The sequence below is a fragment of the Triticum urartu genome, chromosome 1, assembly GCF_003073215.2.
Source record: "Triticum urartu cultivar G1812 chromosome 1, Tu2.1, whole genome shotgun sequence".
Lineage (NCBI taxonomy): Eukaryota > Viridiplantae > Streptophyta > Magnoliopsida > Poales > Poaceae > Triticum > Triticum urartu.
The window spans coordinates 337,349,642-337,354,775 of record NC_053022.1 but is presented as its reverse complement, the minus strand read 5'-3'; the positions used below and the strand labels follow the sequence as shown (position 1 = coordinate 337,354,775).

General features: G+C 38.2%; 1 long non-coding RNA gene across 1 annotated transcript; it reads left to right on the top strand.

Annotated features, from left to right (window-relative positions):
• Window positions 1–324: 324 nt before the first annotated feature.
• On the top strand, window positions 325–2,333 carry LOC125533149. Its single transcript, XR_007294189.1, has 2 exons — window positions 325–951; window positions 2,070–2,333. It is a non-coding gene; the product is annotated as an uncharacterized LOC125533149 (long non-coding RNA).
• The last annotated feature ends 2,801 nt before the right edge of the window (window positions 2,334–5,134 follow it).

The window sequence follows — 5,134 nt, the reverse complement described above, 5'->3', positions numbered from 1 at the left end:
TGCTGTAACTATGTTCTGCTGCTTGATGTTTGCTTCCTTTCTTTCTAGCTACATGCTTATTCTTTCTAGCCACATGCATGTTTTCCTTTTGCTATGGGAAATAGTTCAGTTATATTTATCAGTAGCATCTCTATGTTTATAGATACATACTAGGTACGTGCTTCTTTAGTGTGGCCTTCTCTTTTTTATGCAAGAAGTGTGCCTTCTCTAATCTGACAATCATCTTATTTGTTGTTCTAAATAATTACTGCAGGATGGAGCAGTAGGCATAGATGAAATCTACTGCCAATTTCTATTGGTTGCGGCATCTTCCGCTGAGTAACTCTACAAAACAGCCTGCTAGCATTGATTCTTGCAATAAAAAAAATAAGTCTGGCATCATTCATAAAAAGCTTATAGACTTAGATAATTTCTTAGTCCTGCACTGGTTCTCACCAGTGAGATTATAGATGTGGTATTTTGAGAATACCAGTGTAATTCACTGGTCCAAAAGCTCCATTTCTTAATGTGTTTTTGCAGAATGCTACCAGTAATGTTTTTCTTTTCCTTAATGTACAAACATATCTATTAGATATGATTTTGGATCTGAACTTTTCCCTGTCTGCAGCTCACATTGTGGTATGGTCATGGTACAGCAAAAGGAAAAGATGTTTAAACTTTTTTTGGGCGTCATACATGAAAAGTACCTTTATTTCCATTGAGCTTAATTACTAAGAAAATGTTACCACTATTTCCTTACTAATAAACCTAAATGTTCTGAAAGTTCGGTCTCTTGCTCTCTTTGCTTATGAATCGGACACTTTACCTTTCTTTAATCCTTACACGGTTCCACCTCGCTTTGACTGCATACTTTGATGGTGTTTGTAGGTATGGAGAGTGGTCATAATGTTACTTAAAGGAGGCCTCAACTTGCACCAAATACATGGGCATGTGCAACAGCAACTTATGTAGGTGAGTAGGTATTTATGCTTAGTTTTGACTTGAGTACAAAAAAGAGCTTGCTGACATATACAAGAGAATAGGCTACCCATTCTTGAATTGAATCAGATTGGTAGACTAAACCATAGTGGTGTACTCTTTGCTGCTGAGTTATTACAATCCAACTGAAAATAAGGGGAAAACAAACATGATCCTGCCATTTAAATTATCTCATATTTGTGGAGAAAAGTTGCACAGTTAGCTATTGCAAAATACTATCGACCCAGTTTTTGTTCAATAGACGTCCCTTCTTCGAATGTAGCTTGAACCTACGCAAGGGCATGGTAGCATGCTCATTTTTTTTACTAAGGTGGTTACACTTTCCTACTTTTTGCTGAAAGAGAGTCAATTCAGTCATGAGCTATAGCGGCGTTTCTGTTTACTGAATTTCGTTTTGCAGTTCCCTTCTCTTGAATGTTTATTCAAATGTGCCTAATGTTTTTTTCAGGTTTCTAAAAACTAATAAATGCTGCTCTCAAATCTGTTAGGAGGCTGAAGGTAGTAGCTTACTGAACTCTCATTTCCGGAAAAATCTGGAGATGTCTTGGTATGGAGTTTCATGATCAACTTGCTCCAGCATAGTTAGTCTTTCTAGACTAATTGTTTGTCAGTATCTATTCTATACATGTGTTTGACTGGTTGTGCAAACATGCATGCATTGTTCTGTGTGGAAATTGCTTTACCCGGTCTGTTCTATAGCAATGTTTCCAGTGGCTGTTTAGCACATATATTTAGATAGTTGCATACGCATGCTTGGTTCTGCCAGAAAATTATCTTCCCTAATATGTTTTCAGATGCTATTTGGTATACATGTTTGTCTTTGTCATCTTTATGTTGAGTTGTGGGTTCCAAAGGTATTTATGATGATCGTTTGCATGGTGGATCATGTCAGCGATGTGCGTTGCATATTCATGATTCAAACTCTTTGTTGGGTATATATCTATATGAAGTTGTTTTTGAATGGCCTATGATTCGTTTTTTATTAGTATTTTAGTTTAAGCATTTCTCCAGACAATCTTGATATCCAGCTGTATATATATCCAGTCATGTTTTTTTACTCTGACCGATTTCTTTTTTGTTTTGTTTTACAGTTTGTACAATCTCTAAAGATGGTGCTCCATTGTTCTGTTAATCAAGATTTGTTCCCTCCTTTCTTACTAGCTGATACGTGATGACCGTTTGCATGGGGGGTTATGTTAACTATATTCTATTCATGATTCAAATTGTTTGTTAGGTAATTTAGTTTAGACATTGTGTCCTGAGAATCTTGATATCTAGCTGTATCGGTATAGTATAGTTTGTGATTTTTCCCTCTGAATTTATATATCCACTCAGGTTGGGATAGGTTATGAGTATTCTTAGTGTGGAAACAGCGGCAGTTCTGCACTTTCATCAGATGATGATATGCCAACCTTGCGCCATTTGGCTCTATGTTACCCGAATAAGATAACAAAATAAGATAACAAAATACACATGCTCAAGTATATATTTTCAAAGATGAATTATCCTTCATTTTCCATTTTAAATGGTTTGAATAAGTATCCTATAAGTGGCTGCTAAATCTTACTTCTACCAACGAAGTCAAATATTTTTCATCTTAAATCGCTTCCTCAAGAATAAAGTTATTGAGAAAATGCAAATATTTTCGACGCGCACATGGTTTCAAATGGGTCTCTGCGCCATTTGGCGTCTATGGGCTGGATTCACTTGGACTGGCAGCCCTAAAAAATTAGGATTTGTAAAAAAGATGGGCTTAAATGCCACATAATTAATGAATAAAAATTGAAGAAAAATATGGATCTCTGTTACCCATATAACATAACAAATTATGCATGCAAGTTTAGATTTTGAAAGACAAACCTCAATGTAAAGGTTCACAATTCATGCCCTATGCTTGCTCAAACATAAAATTATGAACAAATATTCTCAAACGCGCACATGGTATTAAATGGGATTATGTGCCATTTGGGGCAAGAGTCATATTTTCAGACCAACATGGTTTTTGGTGGGACTTTGTGTTGCCAAATTTAAATGTGTGTGTGCATCTAATTGTAGACAACAAGCCACAATTATTTATTATTATTATAGGGCGTTAAATTTTATTACCATATGTGCTTGCCCACAACAAAACCAACTAAATTATGGATTCAGCGGGTCTCTGCGCCACTTGGTAAAAATCGCCACAAAAAGAGGGGAGAAGTATAATCTGGATAAATGAGAACTAAATCCATGCATGCAAAGAAATCCGACATAGTAATAGGGAAGGAGAAATCTCACCAGTTGGGTACCTCTCTGCCGGAAACGTCTCTCTCGCCAAAATGAGCCATCATGGAAGAAAAAGGGATAAATAGGCAGATAGATGCAGTTGCTGCCGCTTCATATTCTATTCCGGACAGGACGCCCAGAGAATTGTTCATGGGTCGGACTAGGTAGCATATGGGCCTTTCAAATACCTATGCCCCCATATGCACAACAAAGGGAGGGTTTTTTCATGCATATGGAAAATAAAAGTTTTGCACAAACACTGCTAAAAATACCTCCTTAATTGGTTTATACATGTTGTAAAAATATGTTTTTTCTCATACATGAGGCTCAGATTTCTCAGCGTAATAAACAGATTTTCAATATAGCATGATTTAAACATGGGCTTACTACTATCAAAATGGAATATGTTCTTACTAAAGGAAACTATTTTCATCGCTATCATGGCTTTAGCGGGTCTCTACGCCATTTGGCGCAACGGGTTTGGGGTGTGTACGATGCGTGCGAGTGAGCTCACCTTCAAAATGTAGGGGAGATGCAAGATCGAGATAAATGGAAAGTAAATCCATGCATGCAGCCAAATCCGAAATCAAAAGAGGCAAGAAATCGCACCGGTCGGTGGTTGAGGAAACGCCTCTGTCACGCAGCTGAGGAACTGAGAGAGAAAGGAAAGGGATAGACAGTCTCCGCTCGATCCGCCCCCTGCCGCTTCATATTTTGCTCCCCACGGGCCACAAGCATCGCTCTACGTGGGTTGTGCTAAATAGCATATGGGCTATCCTAATACCTCTTGATGCCTATATCTCCATATATGCACAGCAAAGAGATGTTTTTTTCCTAGGTTTCTTATCTTTTTTCCTTTTTGCATGAAAAAGATGCACAGCCAGGTTTCTCACCATGATAACCATGTTTTCAAGCTAAATCTATTCATGTCACACAAATATTTTCTTTTTCCAAACCCATTGCCAAAAAAACACAACCATGCCAACTTTACTCTCTCATCATAGTGACCATATTTCCAAACTGAACATATTCATATTATGCAATTTCCCTTTTCCCAAGCTATTATTTCACAACATAATAAACATGTTTAAAAAATAGCATGATTTAGCAGAAGGTCCTTGCGGCATGAAACTATTTTCATCGATAGCATGTCTTCAGCGAGTCTCAGCGCCAGTTGGCGCAACGGGTCAACTAGTAAGTTCTATAGCTGCAAGATGGAGGAGAATAGTTCTGTTAGTGAACATATACTCAAAATGTCTGGGTATCATAATCATTTGACTCAACTGGGAGTTAATCTTCTTGTTGACAGTGTCATTGACAGAGTTCTTCAATCACTGCCACCAAGCTACAAAAGCTTCATGATGAACTATAATATGCAAGGGATGGATAATACAATTCCCGAGCTCTTCGCGGTGCTAAAGGCTGCGGAGGTAGAAATCAAAAAGGAGCATCAAGTGTTGATGGTAAACAAGACCACTAGTTTCAAGAAAAAGGGTAAAGGGAAGAAGAAGGAGAACTTCAAGAAGAATGGCAAACAAGTTGCTGCTCAAGAGAAGAAACCCAAGTCTGGTCCTAAGCCTGAAACTGAGTGCTTCTACTGCAAACAGACTGGTCACTGGAAGCGGAACTTCCCCAAGTACTTGGCGGATAAGAAGGATGACAAGGTGAACAAAGGTATATGTGATATACATGTTATTGATGTGTACCTTACTAATGCTCGCAGTAGCACCTGGGTATTTGATATTGGTTGTGTTGCTAATATTTGCAACTCGAAACATGGACTACGGATTAAGCGAAGATTGGCTAAGGACGAGGTGACGATGCGTGTGGGAAATGGTTCCAGAGTTGATGTGATCGCAGTCGGCACGCTACCTCTACATCTACCTTCGGG